Raw genomic sequence first — 19,618 nt, forward strand, 5'->3', positions numbered from 1 at the left:
GAGGCCAACAAACAAATGGAAACAAAGACAAAAGATGGACAGAGATATCCCTGATGGCATCATTTGAGTGTCTGGTCCAGATAGTCTAGATCTATCTAAGATTCCCCAGTTATATGAGCCAATAATTTTCTTTTTCTCTTCAAGTGACTTTGATTTGGGTTTATGTTGTTTGCAAATGTACTTTCTCATAACTTCCATTGTCTATCTGGTTGCCTGGCTCTCTCCATACCTCAGATATATTTTGTGTTCCCGCAACTCCTTCTCCTTTTGTGTAAACAGGACCCCACTCCATACCTGACTTTACCACTGAGTACCAATCCAGCAGTATTAGACTCCACTGGTAATCGAGCAGACATTTTGGAAGTAGCCATCTAGTCAAGAAATTGCTCTTCAACATCAGGGCAGTGTGAAGTAGGAGCAAATAGTGTTTACAATGAAACAGTGATGCATCCTAATAGAGAACATATTACAATAATGAGGAAATTCAGACATGGGCAATACTCAGAACACGAAGATAAGAAGTTAAAGTTGAGAGAAATGCGATTTTCAGTTTTTTTTGTGTCCTCTAGTTATTCTAGCTATCTCTAGTTAACTATGTACCTAATTACTCTGGTTGTATCTAGTAACCCATAGTTATTCAAAGGAGAAATTAGAATTGAGTGGAATGTGTATTTCTGATCCCTTTGGCTCAGTCTAGTTATTCTGGTTGTCTGTAGTATGTAGCTATTAGTTAGCTTGTTACTAGTTAACTAATTATATAATGTTTCTATTTGTCTCTAGTTTTCTAAAGTTCTCACTCACTGTTCTAACAAGAAATAAAAAGTTAGATTGGAGAGGAATGAGTTTTTGAGCTTCTTGGTTTACTCCAGTTACTCTAGTTATTGCTAATCAACACTAGTTACTTCTAGTTACCAATAGTTATTCCAGCAAGAAATGATAATTTAGAGTTGAGAGAATAAAGTATCATTCTGAGCCTCTTGGCTTACTCCAGTTATTCTGGTTATCTAGTTATTAATTATCTAGTTATTGGCTAATTTTCTCCTCTATTTTTTCTAGTTTTCTATAGTTCTCACTTATTCTAGTAAGAAATAAGACATTAGATTTGAGAGGGCTTTTTTTTCTTAGTTTCTTGTTTCCATCTAGTTATCTCTAGTTACCTCTAGCTAACAAGTTACCAAGTTGCCACTAGTTACATTTACTTATCAATATTTGTTCATCAAGCTTGTTTACTTTTCTTAGGGGCACAGCTGAACTATCTTTCCCAGTCTTCCTTTGTCTAAATGGAGCCACCTGACTGGTTCTCCCCCATGCAATGTGGGCAGAAGTGATGTTTGTTCTGGGCAGAAGTGGTAAGAGTGGATGTGTTTTCTCCACACTTTCTTTTCCCTCCATGATGATCTTAGAGACCATGTGTTGAAGATGACGGTGTTATAAGATTGAAGGAATCTAGGTCCCTGAATGACTGGTTGGAGTAGAGGCCCCTCTGCTTCTTCCTGATCACATTGGACTTTGACTTGAATGAACAAAAGAACTTTACTGAGTTAAACCACTGATACCTTGAGGTTTGTTACAGTATTTAGCCTACGCTGACAAATTCATCCTATCATAGTACTTATCATATTCTATTATAAATTGCCTGTTTTGTTTCTCTGTCTCCTCCATTAAGACTGTGAGTTCCTTGATGTCAGGGCCAGTGTCTATTTATTCATTATTTTATCCCTAGTATTTAGTGCAGTGTTAATAATTACAGCAATGGATATTATTGTAAGGATATAATAAACAAATTTATATGCACTGACAGCATCCCCCTTATTGTCTCACTAATAAGGATCACTCTTAATTAAAGAGGAGATGCTAATTCTTTACTAATGGAGACTCAGTGCTTCTCCCTTAAGTTGTTTTTTTTCTAATTTAGTGCTGTTTTTATTTTTTATTTATTTATTTTTTTAAGATGTTGGGGGTAGGAGTTTATTAATTAATTAATTTATTTATTTTTGCTGTGTTGGGTCTTCATTTCTGTGCAAGTGCTTTCTCTAGTTGCGGCAAGCAGGGGCCACTCTTCATCGCGGTGCGTGGGCCTCTCACTATCATGGCCTCTCTTGTAGCGGAGCACAGGCTCCAGACGCGCAGGCTCAGTAGTTGTGGCTCACGGGCCTAGTTGCTCCACGGCATGTGGGATCTTCCCAGACCAGGGCTCGAACCCCTGTCCCTTGCATTAGCAGGCAGATTCTCAACCACTGCACCACCAGGGAAGCCCCTCCCTTAAGTTTTGATTGTAGGTAGGTAGTGCAGGTAGGTAGAAGAGATTTGTAAAGATTTCGATCTAAGTGATGAGGTTCAAAGATCAACCAGTTGCTTACTCACAGTGGACTTGGAGACCCTTATTCTACATAGTTGAGTCACATTTTAAGTTGCTTGTAAGTAGCCAACATAATTTTTCTAAATAGCTGAATTTCTTTTATGGAGTCCATAGATGTCAGTATAACATAAAACAAATATACTGAAAACTGGCTTCATGGAGTATAAAGTGTACGTAGCAAAGCTATTTTGAAATTCATGTATATGGGGGTCTATGAAATTGCACTTGTGATTAGTCATTCTGGATAAAAACCCAACCAACCAACCAAACAAGCACAATTAGCCTAACTAATATTTGGCAACATTCAACCAAAAAGAAATCTGCTTATTTGAGACTTTTTCACTTTTACAAGTTGAGCAATCATATATAGAAAATGAGCTTAGTGCTTTTAAAATGAGTGTTTATAGTCTTCAAGCAAATTTAACTAAAATCTCATCAATCTCTAGCACGTTTTGAAATGTGACAGGCATTTTCTAAGCTAGTAGGAAAGAGAAATTTGCAGTGTTAGGCGGAAACGTTTTTCGTTGAGTCTTAGAAAAAGTCACTGAAAAGATTTCTGAGAAACTTCTAGAACATTCAGGCTATGCCACTTCCTGAATCGGTATGTCCAGTTGAAAAGGAAACTGAACCCAAAAAAAACAAAACGAAACAAAACTGGGGGTTATCTCAAGGTCTACTTCATGCCAAATAACCATTTTGCTTTTATTTTTCAACTATCCTTTTGGCTTTGTTCGATGCAACCTGAGTTATGTGAGGGATTACAGGGCTACAGGGCACTGTTTGACTCGGCTGTAATTCAGTATACTGGGTATACTGTTTTTACAGTTCTGAACATATTCTTATAACAGATCTTCTAAGGAAAGTGCAGAGTGACAGGCAGCTATTGTGCTACTAAAAGACAATGAAGATAAGGTTGCAGTTTTCCAAATGAAAGTTTGTAGTTATAATTGTATATGTAGCACATTCCTTAACCCACTTGCATAGAAGACATTACCAATTACTTCTGAGAGTCAAAAAGGAACACTTAGGTCCATATTCATACACTAATAAGCATTGCATTATTTAAACACATTCTTCTTTTTTTTTTATAAATTTATTTATTTTTATTTATTTATTTTTGGCTGTGTTGGGTCTTCGTTTCTGTGCGAGGGCTTTCTCTAGTTGCGGCGAGCGGGGGCCACTATTCATTGCGGTGCGCGGGCCTCTCACTGTTGCGGCCTCTGTTGCTGCGGAGCACAGGCTCCAGACGCGCAGGCTCAGTAATTGTGGCTCACGGGCCCAGTTGCCCCGTGGCATGTGGGATCCTTCCAGACCAGGTCTCGAACCCGTGTCCCTTTCATTGGCAGGCAGATTCTCAACCACTGCGCCACCAGGGAAGCCCTAAACCTGTTCTTTTTCATCTATGAAAATGAGAATGAGCAGTGGCAATGGAAACATATACAAGTAGTAATTACCTTCCTCAAAGTGCAGCTTTTCACATAAACGCATTTCAGCTGGCAGGTTTAGTAACTTTCAACAATAAAATTTGGTAAATAAACCTCATTTTCTCTTGTAGAAATAGCCTTTAAAATACAGAATATCACATTACCTTCAAAACATCTCTAAGGAAAGAGGAGTTTGCTACAAATGCTGCAAACTTCCCATTTCTTATTTTTAAAAGCTTGCATTCATAGCATATGCTAGAACCTCCATTTCATTTTTTTTTTCCTTTTTAGAAAAAAATACAGCAGGAAGAGGAGCAAGAGGTATCCCTGTATTTTCGTTAACTGGCATTTGTTGTGAGACTCCAGAGAGATTGGGGAACATGGCTATTTTAGGTGTTGGAAATTAGTCCCAAAAGATCTCACAGAGTATCTCGGTTTTGACATGTGTCTCTCAGAGTGAGTATTCAACAACAGGCTAATGTTTGACATTTGTTAGATGGGTTGGCTGATGGTTAATAAAAATCAAGCCATAAGAAAATTACTCCCTGACACGCTTGAGGGGTAGATTTTAATTTACCAAGTTTATCGGTAAATAAACAATCATGAAATCCAAACGAAGTCACACCTTAATCAGGATGTTTCGTGGTGTTTAGGTCACATTGCACATGGATTATTTCGCACATGATGTTGAGCACTAGCTCATTATTGAACATGAGCTGTCACATCTGCATCATGCCAGTTTCACTGAGCGACCTACCTGTCTGCTGCTTCTGCACAATGTTTAACATACTGAAAACATGAGTCGAAATAAAAATGAGCATGGCACACACTGCTGTGAGATTTTCTTCACAATCAGGACTCTTAGGGGATAGAATTATAAGTTCTTCAGATACCTCCATTCCTCATTTACCTTGCACAAAAGGCAACTCATTCTTCATAGAGGTTTTTTTTTCTTTTTTTTTTTTTTTGCGGCACGCGGGCCTCTCACCGCTGCAGCCCTTCCCGCCGCGGAGCACAGGCCCCGGACGCGCAGACCCAGCCGCCATGGCCCACGGCCCCAGCCGCTCCGCGGAACGCAGGATCCCCCCGGACCGGGGCACGAACCCGCATCCCCTGCACCAGCAGGCGGACTCCCAACCACTGCACCACCAGGGAAACCCCAAAAGGCAGCTCATTCTTATGCATACCAACTCACAGTGCAACCTTGGGTAAGTCACTGAACCTTTTTGTGCCTGAATTTCTTCATCTTTCAAAAGCCTATATTAATGAACACCTGTTCCACAGGGTTGGTGTGAATATCAGAAGAAAGAATGGTCATAAAAGGGCTCTGTAAATCATCAAGTGTTGTGAAAGTGCAATGTTTTAATAATACTAATCTGCTAAAAAATGGATGTGGCTTTTGTTTCTGCTGCTACCTTTGTGCCTTAGAGAAGCTAGACATTTGCCTTCTTTCCCTTTAAAAATCAGAAATTCTGAATCAATCTATCTGCCTACTCTGTTTATGAAGTTGTTCCAAGGTGAATTGCCGTTTAGCAAATTGCACAAGCTGCAACCTCCAGTTCAAACCAGAAATAAGCTAGAAGGTGTGCTCTGCGGCATTTGAAGTCTGGTAAAAGTTTTTTGTGCACAGGATGGGATAATGTGGTCAGAGCAGAACTGCATATAAAGATTCTGCTCAATATGCCATATAAGCATATAAGCAAAAAAAAACCAAACAAAGAAACAATCACATTTTGAACCTAATAAGTAGTGCGAGTGAATGAAAAAGGGTTACTTGTCACCTTTACTTTTCCCCATGAAATAATCCTAGATGTTTATCAATTCCATAGTGAAACCCACGTATCATAGAAATCCTGTTAGTCAATGGGATAATGAAAAATATAGATTGTGTTATATAAAGAGCACATAAGACTTTGTAACCCGTGAAATCTCAATGTGCAACATATTGTTAGGTCTGCATGAAAATATTCCTTTGGAAAGCTGATCTTACTGCTTACCCAGATGCTATGATTTCCCAGGTGCCAAGTGAGTCTGCTGCCCTTAGAAATGTGTCTGTCCACTAGTTGACCAAAAATCTGCATGTTCCCTTTTAGTTGGCGCTTCATTCCAGGACCTTAAGAATTTTACTCTTCTAATAAATTTTCCTTATTAATGTATTTCAAGTACTTGTGTCTTATTCAAGATTATAAAAAAAACAGAACTGTTATTTACAATTGAAAGTTAAAAAAAATGATCTCCTGACAGTATTAAAGGAGTGATCCTCTAGACTACGAGGCTGTAAATCCTTTTGTGAGAGCGGGGGTTGGATCATGAAAAAGCATTTGGGGAAAGAGCCTGAGGTTACTTCACCCATGGAAGGGGTGAAATTTGGGAACTAAAGAGGCCTCACCTACTTCAGCATTTTCCCCTTGTAGACACTTGCAAAAGAGACATTTTATGGTTGCCGTGACCTTGGAAAGACAGGATTGCACAATTACACACACCTGTTACAATGGAAGTCTTCAGAAGTTTGCTTCTATCAGGCATCTGGCCAGCTTGAAAGAATTTTAATCGAGAAAAGGTTTACAATGTAACATTGCTTGTACTCTCCCCTCTGAAGCCCTTTTGATACCAAGCAAAAGGTTGTTCGGTCGATCAGTTGCTTATCGGGCCTATCTTAATTATACCCTGGAAATCAGTATGCAAGTTAAATTGTTAAGCTGTTACTACGCTGTCTTAGAAAGTGTGCACTCTGTTCATTTCTTTTTTTAAAGTAAATTTATCTTTAAAAAAAATATTTATTTAATTATTTGGCTGCACTGGATCTTAGTTGTGGCACGTGGGATCTAGTTCCCTGACCAGGAATTGAACCTGGGCCTCCTGCATTGGGAGCACAGAGTCTTGACCACTGGACCACCAGGGAAGTCCCTGTCTATTCATTTCTGAAAGGAGATTTTCTTCCTTTTGAGCGTCACAGCTGGGGCATGACTAAAACCTAACACTAGCCAGGAAACCTCCTGATGTGTACAGTTTCTTAGCTTTCAGCATAATTATGCAAATCCATCTTTGACATTAGAGAAAGGCCAATGACAATGTCGGGCAAATGTTTATCCAGTTTTCACTTAGCCTCATTTTAGGTATTCACAGAGCTAATGTTCAAGCGTTAAAATGTGAACATCATTTAAATGTCTAAGGGAGTTGCAGTTTGGTTCCTGCTACAGGGTGGATCAGTTAAAAGAAGAAACTCATCTGCGGCAGAGGCCTTTCCACTTCTAGCTCGCCAACCAGCAACGGTGCTTTCAGTTTACTGGTATTCTTTTAACACTCCCAAGCGGCCGTTTCCATGACACTGACCACTGCGAACTCTGCTATTCTGGAATTCAGTTGTGTCTGAATGAAAAACAGAAGCACCTGCAGCCAGCATTTTATCCTGTTTTGTTTTGTCTGTTTGTTTTTATGTATCTCTACCCAGCACAGCCGCAATGGTCTAGGAAACCATAACCATCATGTGGCTTTTCAAATGGAATAAAATGGTTACAGAAATTCTTATTGATTACAGAGTCTGCAGAAATAGATTTGTGGACATGATGAGCTGGAAACAACCATAGTATGACCTCGAATGACCTCTACATTCTGCATGTGAGTTACCAGAAGCCTGCAGCAAAGGACTTGTCCAAAGTCTCTAAGTAAATCAGTGGCATAGCTAGGAGGAGAACCCAGATTTTCTGCCATCCAATCTGTATTCATTCTACTACGTTACACTGTTTCCAGGAGATGTTTGAGCACTAGGGTCCCCAACATTTCAGAGAGGCAATAAGGGCATCTTCTTATGCCGTGAAATTTAGAAGGTTTTCAAAACCTCTTGGAGAGGGCCAGAATCTAAAGCCTTACTTCTACAAATTCAGGAAGCTTGGATATTTGCCCAACTACAATGGTGACCATGAAGAGCAAATGATCCAAATGATGATGTTTTTAGGAAAGCTGATTACAGAAGAAGATTCCTACATTCCAGAGAAGACCAGTTGGCTTTGAGAGACTGATGACTTCACTGAATTAGGTTTCTTTGGTTGGGCAAGCTGGATTCCATCATAGCTATGTTAGCCTTGGGTTCCAGGAAGTCTGAAAAATATACACAGTCCATTAAGAAATGTGTTATGGGTTTTCAGACCTTTTCATAGCGTGACTTGCGAGATTACCAGGGTTTTAAAGGGTTCAGGCCAGAGGACAAAGAGGGTGAGGCAAGAAGGATGGAAGGGGAAAACGAGACCAATATGGATGAGAGGATAATAAAGCAAAAGAGAGATGTAAGAGGAGGAATTCAAAGAAAGGAGGCAGGGATCCTATCTTAGTTTCAATACTGGGTTTGCAGAGCGGTTGAACTTTTACTGCTGAGGTAGAAATAGCAGAGCCAGATTGGCAGATTCTATGAATATTATAGACAGGATACAGGATATCAAGACTGGATGTAGTGTAAAAGTAGAGCTGCTGATGAGCCAAGCTCTGATACCCAAGTCAAGAAACTGTCTCCAAGTCTGAGCAAAAACAAACAGAAACCAGAGTTGGAAGGGACAAATCTGATAAGAACCAATAAAGTGGAGCCAGTTCACTGGCCAATTTGTAGTGTTCTGTGTTGGTGGTAGAGCAAGCCCCAAGTAAGAAAAGTACTGTATGTTTCTGCAAACAGTTTTATTTCCAACATCTAGCATAGTGCCTGGCACAAAGTAGGAATTTGATAAATGTTTGTTGAATGAATGAATTATTGAAACAGGTTCTCTGTTAAAGACCTATTCTTCTGAATTGGGTGATTGTCCATAGGGACAGAAAAAAAAAAAAATCCAAAGCATACGTCGAATGAGAAGAACATAGCAGAAGGGTGTGAGGGTAGAGTTTGAAGGTGTAACTTGGGGGGCCTGGACAGATGCCTAAAAGATAGACTTACTAGAGATTATTATTTTGCTGAAGGCAGACTTTGGATTTTCTTTTATATAAAATGAGATGATGTCCCTTTGTGAGCATACTTTGAAGTTTGCAGTGTCAATGTAAATATAAATTATTATCATCATTGTGCACCTTAGCTGAGTCAAGATATATGTTTGTTCTTTCTGATCCATTCCCTTGGGGCTTTTATGAGTACAGAATGGGTGTGGGATATATACATAGATTTGATAAATCTCAATGTATTTCATCTCCTCCTTGTATGAAAAGGGCTAAATATGAAGACATTTCTTGTTAGGCTCGTATGTCACTACTTGTATTGACATAAAAAGGGAGTCTTTAATGCCCTTATGATCAAAGAGTACAAGCAGAGTCACTGAGTTACCATGCCAAAGTATTTATTGGTCATGAAAATTCAAAAGCACCCTGTTCATAAAACAGTCTCCCACCTCCTCAATTGTTTGTTTCTCCATGTTTTCATGGCAAATTGCAAATTGACTTCAAATTCTAGTTTAATTTAGGCTCAACGGAGCTACTTAACAAATGTGTAGTAAATAAATGAATGAACGGATGAACTCACAGGCAATTATATAGTACAATGAAGATGTTTGAATGCCTCACTGGTACCCATTAAAGAAAGAAAACAGTATCATAACCTTCCTTTCTCCAGTCAACTTCTTATAACCCCAGCTGCTAGGTCATGATGTCCTTGGCATTCAACAAAATGGACTGTTTGAAAATGAATTATTTCAGAGCATTAATTTTTAAAAAAATCCAAATCCCTGCTGCTTGGATTACTGGTCCTTAATAGTTTAGCCTGTGTTTGAGCTTGTAGTCTGCCTACCTCTGTTATTTGCTATTAACTTTGTGCAAGTTATTTAATCTCTAATCTCTCAGTTTCCTTCTCTGTAAAATTATGATAACAGTATCTATTCTGTAGGGTTATTATGAGGTATTAAGATGTTAAATGTAAATCATTTTGTAATAGTGCTTGGCACACAGAAAGCACTCAATAAATGTTTTCTGTTATTATTTTTCCATTATTATTATCTTAAAGATTTTATCAGCAGATAGATGGAAGTCTCAAAGAAGAGCTGCTGTTTGTCAGGAAAGATGTGGGTCTGTTTTTGGCAGACTGAGTTTAATGTGCTGGTCAAATATTCTGTAGTGCCATCCAGCAATTTGTTTTAAATATACAATGGTGTCTTAGGGTAGTAATTGAATTGTTGAGAAATAGACTAAGGAGAAAGCTGTACAGAGGTGAGAGCTGAACCTAAAAGAGGAGAGAGAATACCTTGGGGGAAAGTGTAGAAAGAGAAAAGGACCTCAGGCCTCAACCTCAGAGGAAACTCACATTTATGGAATCAGAGAAGGAGCTAGCAAAGCCAATAGAATTACAGCTGGAATACCTCCACAAAACTCAAGGGAAGAGATATTCTTTAGAAGGGATAGTCAAGAGTTTCAAATACTTCTGCAGAGAAATCAGGGGTGATTAGGTTGAGAATTCTATTCATTTTTGTTAGATTGCTTTTTGATAGCAAGTACTGAGTTTTATTGATGTTTACATTCATTTCCCCAGCATACTGCCTGACTCATGGTAGGTGGTCAATGTATACTTGTTAAATGAGTCAGTGAAAGGGACATCCAAAGGAGGAATTGCCGTGGAGTTTTCATGACAGAAATCAGATTGCAAAAGGTAAAGAGTAAATTGGATGATGAGAAGATGAGAGGTGCCAGTTGAGAAAATGGTTATAACACAGGTTGGAGATTAGGATGGTAACTGAAAGAAGTCACAGGGTAAACAAAAGGCCTTTTAAAAAAATGTGGAGGTGATGGGGGAATGGGGCATGTTTTTAGGTGGAGAGATGAGAGAGAAAGAGATTGAATCGGCCCCAGGAGAAGGGGTGAATGATGGAACAAAGATGGATGGAGAAGTAAGATGAAAGAAGAGAGTACAATTGAGGCACCTCATCCTCTAGTGGGAGGAAGAGAGGATGGGTTGCCATATACAAATACTGTGATTTAGGAAAATGTGGCAAAGGTGAGATGTGAAGATAGAAAAGAGGGGACATAAGCGATATCACTTCAGGTGGTTTAAGTATCCTTGGTGTTGGAGAAGATGGGTGGGCCTAGGGATTTGAACAGGAAAGATTGAAAACAACTCTACAGAACATTCCATCTCTCATCTATGGGGTGAAGGAGTAGGCCAATTGGCCTTAGCCTTTGGTTAAGGGTTTCATGTATTCCTTGGGTTCTGACATTATTTCCTAAAAAATTTTGTACACTCGTAATAATTTAGTTTAAGTCACTAATGCTAAAGCTTGAAGAAATTTAGATAAGTCTTTTAAGAACCAAGCAGCACTTAAAAAATAATGGCATACCATCATGTCGGATTCTAAGAATTTTGTTATTGTCAATAGCCACCTTGGCAGGGCGTAATTAATTTTATTTCATGTACTTTCTAAACACTAAGGCGATAGCATTTTAAATCTAGCAGAGAGATGCTTTAGTGTTTTCATGAAAATAATTCAAATGTGTAAATTACTGTTTTATAGCCACACACCTTGCAAATGTCACTATCACATTTGTAGCCCTATGGATTCCAGGGTTTGAGTGTAATCAGCCTTTTGTTGAACAGCTTTTTGGTAACTTTTGTTTTGTTTTGTTTTTGTGCTTTCACTTTTTTGCCTCATCATTTTGTTTGTTTGTTTGTTTCAGAAGAAAAGGGTTTACTCTATGCCTACATAGGAGCAACAGGACTGAATCTGAGCCAAATATTTCAACTTGATTTGGTCCATTTTCCTTAGAGTTTTGGGATTTTTATAATAGCTGAGCTGATTTCAGTAATTGAACTCTACTACAGCTAAGAACCGCTCAATCATGTATTCCCCATCTCCTCTATCATGCAAATAAATTATACTAGGCTTCTAAAATATGCAACCCGACAACAGCAAGGGGGTATGTGTGTGGAATGGGGAGGAGGAGTACAAGGGTGGAGGAGGATGTTTATTACAAGAGGTTGTTACAAGAATTTCTAGTTGTTTCTACTTCTGCAGCTGTAGCAGCCACATGAGAAATATGACTTTCTTTTCTTTGTGGCTTCAGAGGGTTTTCAGGAAGTGTAATAGAGAGTTCAATGGCTTTTAACATCTATAGTTCATCCTCAGGACCTCTTTCCTTTTACTTCTCTTTCCTTTGGAGCGATTTTTGTGAGTCCTGCCATTTTCGGTCTGGATCAAATTTAATAGTTGGTTCCTCTTTCCATTCTGGGTTGGTGTGCAGCTTTTGTATTGGTCAGTTTATAACAAAAGCTAATTTTTTCCTCTTGCAGCTCCTCGGGATTTTTCCCTTACCTTCTGTTCTTTGGCAGCAGTAGAATTCTTTGAAAACTTCAATGTGTGGTTTAAAGTCTGAACTTCGATTGCTGAGAGTTTCAAGGTGTTTTGCTTTTTGATTTTTTAAGGCAAGATGCTTTGATTTTTGAGAATTCATCAACTATCAAGCTTATTTTTCATGGATTTTAAATTTATTTTTAATGTATTTGTCCTTTGTGTTCAGTACATTTAGGATGGACATTATTATTATAACCCTTTGGGTATGAATTCCTGAAGCTCAGATGCTACCACATTTTGTTCGTGTAAAGATACGATTTTAACCTTCAAGCTCATAGATGCAAAGGCTGCCATCAGATAGTTATATCCTGTAAGTTTTATAACTGACCAAGTTTCCGTCTTCATTTTAGCCAGTAGGTAGCTTAAAACCAAATTTGAAGCTCACTTTCAGTAACTACATATGACTGTAGGTATACTTTTCTGGTGGCTGATCTTCCCCTTGGTTTTTATTATTTTTCCATTTTCCCTGTTTCTTTACACTATTTGTGTTTTTTCTCCTTCTCTTATACATGCTTATGACTTCACATCCTTGGCAGAAGGAGGTGGGTGATAAGTAAATATATACAAATGGTGTCTATAGCATGGACTTCCTTTAACCTCCCAGTTTTCTGGAGGACACTTTAGGAAATTTGTTATCACCTCCTATAACCAGCACTTCTCAGGATATGAATGTTTTCCTACTCACTTCCTAAGAGGTTTCTGTACCACCGCCTTACTGTTACAGGTGCAAGCATCTCTCTGGAAGAGCCACACTACATATATCTGGGGAAGCTTCCAGCCACGTTGACTCTATTATTATTTTACTCCTGAAGGGTCAATAGCCTTGGAGACTGGTTATTTGAAACCTAGCTGTGGAAAGTATCTTAACAAGTTAGAGGCGTGCCATCTTACACTCATGTCCGCTGCAAGCATTGCAGTAATCAGAGGTGTCTTGCTGTGAACTCTCTGAATATGCTCCAACTTCTGTCTTTTGTCATCTTGAAGCATAAATGCTTACCTGGAGTAAGGAAATGTGAGATTATGTGATACTGCTAAGACGTTTTAAAAATGGATTTTGAATGGCAAACTCCAAGAATGGTCCATCCTCTTTGAGAATCTGCACTCTATAACCTTGAGTCAGTAAGCACAGTGTTAATATAATTCTCCAGAGCCAGAATGAAGGTTAGTATATCTGAAATGACTTGTAGATTTTGGGGGACAGCTGCCACCCGTGTTATGTTGACTCAGTTGGTCAGAACTCTCTGTTTGCATATTTTGAGCAGGATTAATATTGGTAACTGCCTTTTTGACTTAGGAGACATTTAGCAATGCTGTTTCACTGTCTAGATGCTTTTTCTGGGCCATTACAAATGTCAAATTGAATCTAGTCCAAACTTTCACTATGTCCTCCATAGACAAGGTCATTCCACAGAATGTTATTTAAGAAATCATCAAGCAATATTGAATCAGATGGTGCAACTGGGGTTGTAAGCACTGAGAGATGTTTATTAGGATTTTGATATGTACATTTCTGAACTCAGGGTGGAAATATGATTCCTTAGTACTTTGAGAATTTTACACAATATACTGATCTCAGGTGAAGTTAGTAAGATGAAAGGTATTAAAATGGCATATGTTTGCGATCTAACAATGGTCAAGGACACTGCATGAGTCTGCCTAGCATTTTAAAGCTCTATTTCATGGTAAAATAGAATATCTTGGCACACGTGACTTCACTGAGTGTGCAAAGAGACAATACTAACCAGAGTGCCTTCCCTTCCCCCCAACACACGCACCTCATAGGAAACATCAACTTGCTTCCTGGAAGAGGAAATTTAGTAGCCTCTGAAGGGTACAAGCTGAAACTTTCTATTTATCTGGCAGTCTAGATTTGAGATGTAAGGCTCAAGAAGAGAAGTAGGCTGATGGGGCAATACATCAAGCTGAACTTTCTACTGGGGACAATAGAAAGCTGAACTTTCTACTGGGGACAGTTTTAGCCTGTACTTCTGACCTCCCTTTTTCTTTTTGATAGAATAAATTTACATATAACTGTGTAAATTGAAAGCATACAACAGGTTACTTTGATACATTTATATATTGTAATATGATTGCCATTGTAGCAATATTTATTACATTACATAATTATAGTTCAGTATTGTTCTCTGTATTCATTATGCTGTGCATTAGATCTCTATGGCTTATTCACTACTCATTGCAAGTATGTACTCTTAAACAACATCAATCTTATCCCCCACCCCTCCAGCCCCTGGTAACCACCATTATACTCTGTTTTTTAGGGAGTTAAATTTTTAGATTTCACATGTAAGTGATATTATACGGTACTTGTCTTTCTCTGTATGACTTATCTCACTTAGCGTAATGTGCTCAAGGTCCATCAGTGTTGTCGCAGATGGCAGCATATCTTTTATCATGGCTTAATAATATTCTACTGCATATATTTACATCTTTTTCATGCATTCATCAGTTGATGGACATACAATAATCCGATTAAAAAATAGGAAGAAGAACTAAATAGATGCTTTTCCAAAAAGGACATCAAAATATCCAACAGGTTCTTGAAAAGATGCTCAATACCACTAATTATCAGGGAAATGCAACTCAAAACCACAGTGAGATATCACCTCACACCTGTTAGAATGGCTATCATCAAGAAGACAGGAGACAACAGGTGCAGGTGAGGCTGTGGAGAAGAGGGAACACTTTACACTGTTGGTGGGAATGTAACTTGGCCCCGCCACCGTGAAAAACAATATGGAGCTTCCTCAAAACATTAAAAATAGATCTACCATACGATTCAGCGATTCCACTTCTGGGTATATACCCAAAGGATATGAAAACAAGATTTTGAAGCGATATCTGCCCTCCCTTGTTCGTGCCCTATAAATAGTAATCAAACTCTGAGTTCCTGTGTCCCTGACACTTTCACCTCTGGAAAACTATAACTCTACCTTCTAATCTCCATTTTTAATACCCAGGCATGATACAATAATTTCACCCCCACTGCCTGCCTGTTTTTTCCCTCATGGTTTCATTTCTTTGCTTGATCCCTGACCACCTCCAAACTCTGATAAACCCAGTCACTGTTACTCAGAAGCAAGGGCCCGGGTCCTAAACACTCTATGAAAATGTGTTTGAAATAAAAAATATATAATTCTCTATGCTATGGCATTCTGTTGCTAGGAGAGATATTCAAAATATTTAGCAACTAGAACACAATGAACACCAACGGTCAAAGGTGACCCTCCACTGAAAACTTTTAAGGCCGTAACTGTGCACATCAACTAAATATCAGCCTTGGCTATACATTTCCACCAGATGAATCCTGAAGAATTTTACAGACTTAAAGTCAGTCTTTCATTCATTCATTCAATAAATCTTTTTTGCAAGCCTACTATTGCCACACACTGTGTAAAGTATTGGTTAAAATAAGACCTGTGAGCTAAAGGAATTTACAAGCTAGTCCTATAATTATATGAGGGCTGGAAACTACCTTAAATTTCCTCTTAAATCTAGAAAGTTAAGTACTCTGGTCTGATGGGAAACTCTGATCCTACTGATTTGGACAATATAAAAATAATAAGCCTTGGATTTACCTTTTTATAAGACCAGTAGGAGAAGGATTTAGGATTTTTTTCTCCTTTCTGGAGCCCAAAGAGCTGTACAGGAAGAGTTGAATTAACTAAACCCTTAAGAGTAATGCCTAGAAAGAGGAGAGAATATCATTTGCATCACCATAAGGAAAAGTAACTCATATCACTTCTGGGTTTTTGTATTTTTCTTAAATTAAAGATAGCTTATTTCAAGCAGCACTATCCTAAATTTCTTCAGATGGTTTGGTAGTTGGTGAGCAGCTGAAACTACGGATAGTAGATGAGACAGAAGGGAGAAAAGACATTCAAGGTGAGCACTGAGGAGAGTTTGCATGCCTAGTGATCAAGAATTATGCAGAATCCTGTGTTGGGGGCTCCCACCAGGCTGGGGCCAATTATCCAGATGTTGTGGCTGGGCTGAATGGTGTGGGAGGATTTGCTCTACAGGGAATGAGCTTGATGAATGTTCCTTTTCTTCAACTTGTGGTACACTGAGCACATATTCCTCTCAGGATTGTATTTTTACAGCAAAGCCAAAAAGATATGAGTCTAATGCTTTTTTTTCAAATTAGCATTTACTTTAGATATCTTCTGAGTAAGTAAAACATGAAGTAAAGTATCAGGCATCAGGAAACTCCTGTGAAAGAAATACCTCTTAGAACTTTCTGGGTATCAGAAGGGTTTTGAATATCTTAGAGAATGTGACATTTTTTGGACACTGATTTATCTTTAAACCATCTCAAGATCCCAGTTTAAAATGGCAGGTAAATAGCAAGCAGCTCATTAAATGATGCTGGCTACATGAGTGGATATATAGATGGATTGAAGGGGATGCAAAAAGCACATGGGTACAGGTATGGATGGTATGACTTTGTTTTTGCTTGAAGAACTGTTTTGCTTTGTTTTGCTTGTTTTTTCTTGAAGAATGAGAAAATTTGAGACCTATTATATTTAACAGAACTTTCTGGCATAGATATTGACATCCCTGAAGACTCCATACATTTAATGAAGGCAGTCATCAATTGTTTATCAAAGGTAGAAGCAATTTTGATCCTTATTTCCTTTTCTCATAAAATTCTCTTCCCTCAAAATTTCTTTTCCCCAGTGATGAGTAAAAATATATGAATTAATTTGTCTGGTTTACCTCCTGGGTAGGTGCCATTGAAGGTTTGGTCAGAGCAGTTGAGAAGGTATAAACAACTCTGCTGAATTTAAAAGGAAGATAACTTAATAATTATTTAAACCTCTTTAGTTGCCTTGATCATGATTCTAAAAATTTATCTATGGGGCAAATTATACTTCTAGAAGTAGTAGTGGTTTCACAATTCCCTTTCAAAGTCTCCTCTATCATGGGTAAAATTCATCCTCAAAGGGGGAGATTTTTAAGTAAATATGGTAATCATGAATCTCTGTGCTAAGTTTGCTGATAAAAAATGTCCTTTCAGACACTTCATCCAGAATAGTAAAATAAATTTAGACATGTTTCATTTTTAAAACCACATTAATAATTTTTTGTACTTAACCAATGGTACTAAATTATTTACTTTAGTAACAGTACATCTAAATACCATGTATTTGTAAAAACATGACTGTCCTGGAAAGATAGAAAGGAAGTTATAACACTTCAGTTCTTTTCAATTCAGATCATGTCTACATAATTTTTTTTTTAATGTATAAGGACGTTCATTCTATCTTTTAAAAATAAATTTACTTATTTATTTATTTATTTTTGGCTGCATTGGGTCTTCATTGCTGTGTGCGGGCTTTCTCTAGTTGTTTTGAGCAGGGGCTACTCTTCATTGTGGTGCGCTGGCTTCTCATCGCAGTGGCTTCTCTTGTTGTGGAGCACGGGCTGTAGGTGCATGGGTTTCAGTAGTTGTGGCACGTGGGCTCAGTAGTTGTGGCTCGTGGGTCCTAGGGCGCAGGCTCAGTAGTTGTGGCACATGGGCTTAGTTGCTCCGTGGCATGTGGGATCTTCCTAGACCAGGGATCCAACCCGTGTCTCCTGCGTAGGCAGGCGTATTCTTAATCACTGCACCACGAGGGAAGTCCCCATGTCTACATAATGTTGACCTTAATTCACAAATTACATGCTTTGGTCCTTGATGAATCTCTCTGAGGAAACTAAAGAGTATCCCCATTTACATACTCCAACTGTTATCTTGTTCAGGAATCACTCATTCCATCCTTACCATCCTTACAGGTTGTAGCCTCCACAAAATCTTCAGAATGACTGCATCTTGAGAGAGCCTAGCTATCCTTTGTTGAACAAGTATCCAGTTGTAAGTGCATTGGGACATATTTTTCAAGCTTGGGAAATCAAAGTGGCTACACTTTCTCGATTGCAAATCTTCAGGGAAAGGGCTCAAATTAAGTTGATCTTTTTTTTTTTTGAGCACCGACTAAATGTTCAGTTAATTATACCAGGTACTGCATCTGGAGAGGGAGATAAATGAAGTAGAATGCAACCCTGCTTATTTAGAGCTCAGATATTTAGCACCTGCAAATGGCCAGAATATTTGCAAACCGAAATAAACAAAGAAGCCTCCAAAATGCAACCATTCTTTCCCCAAATGGCTTAGAAGATGCAATGTGTTTGGCTAATTTTCCAAGCAGAATAAAGGACTGTTCTGTTTGACTAGTTAATGATGGCTGTACAAGTCAAACCTTGATAGTGACAACGTATTCCAATTTTCATGAAATGGAAACAAAAATATAAAAATAAAGTTTATTTTCACCAAACTGTACCAAAACTTGGGCAAAACTTGTAGTTTCGCACTGTATTTAGAACAAAATGCTTAAAAGGCTGAAATAGTCAAGGACCAATTTTCCAAGGACTTCTCTTAAACCTTTGATATTCACATCATTTTCTCTTGCTGTGTCTACCTTGGTATTATCCTCGTTATTTTTCTTTTCTTTATTTGTTCACTGGTTTTACTCTACCAGATCTTCAGTTGTCAATGGCATTGCATGTGATCAGAGTACTTCTTCAACATCACTTTCATCAACTGCATGCAATCCTGAACATTTTGCAAGATTTGCAATTTCACTATGAAACTGGTTTGCATTGTATTGTCTGACAATATCAGAAAATCCGCCACATACTGATCAACATAGGCTCATACTAAGCAGGAAGAGATGTTTGAGTAGAGAATAATTTTATAAGGAGTCAGTTCCTTAGTGAATAATTTTCATTTTGCTTTCATTCATATCCTCCTAACTTTGGGGACATGGATAATGGAGACTCAGATAATGAAGACCACATGTTAAATCAGCATAAACTCAAACCCAATTAACACGTAAGCGATTTGATAGGTTGTGTGAGAAGATGGATCACAGCAATACCAATCAAATTATGTGGTTGACTTAAAGAGCTAAATGATCTTTCTGAAAAAAATAACTCAACAAAAACTGAAATAGTGGGCTCAGTCTGGGGATTTTTAGTTAATGCATCTTCAACATGAGCTGAAAGATGCTAGGATGCCAAGTCAATTATACCCTCCCCAACACCTGATACTGGAAATTCACCCTAAGGGACTTTCTTTCTTTATTCTAAGGTTTTATCTCTGACATTAAAAAGCAAAACAAAGCAAAACAAAACGAATGTAGGAGTGAGGTAACATATGATAGTAGGTGAGCTAATAGGTCTCCAGTTGGAGGGCCTGTGTTCAAATATAAGCCATGCCACTTACTGAGTGACACTGGCTAAATTGCTTTGCCTCTCTCAGCTTCTCTTTCTCAACTGTAAAATGTGAGATTATAATTACACCTATCTCATAGGGTATTAAATAAGATAATGTGTACGAAGCACTCAGAATAGTACCTGACCCATGAAAATCACTCAATAAATGTTATTATTATCAGTCATTGATTTCTTGCCATAGGCAAGTTTCAGACTGTTTCCTGAGCTAGGATTCTAGGGATAGTGTAGGACAG

The 19,618-nt window shown here is 38.3% G+C and overlaps 1 non-coding gene across 1 annotated transcript; it reads right to left on the reverse strand.

Annotated features, from left to right (window-relative positions):
* Positions 1 to 6,612: 6,612 nt before the first annotated feature.
* TRNAG-CCC (transfer RNA glycine (anticodon CCC)) lies at positions 6,613 to 6,685 on the reverse strand. Its single transcript has one exon. It is a non-coding gene; the product is annotated as a tRNA-Gly (tRNA).
* Positions 6,686 to 19,618: the final 12,933 nt, after the last annotated feature.

This window comes from Lipotes vexillifer, unplaced genomic scaffold, assembly GCF_000442215.2.
Source record: "Lipotes vexillifer unplaced genomic scaffold, Lipotes_vexillifer_v1.1 scaffold298, whole genome shotgun sequence".
Lineage (NCBI taxonomy): Eukaryota > Metazoa > Chordata > Mammalia > Artiodactyla > Lipotidae > Lipotes > Lipotes vexillifer.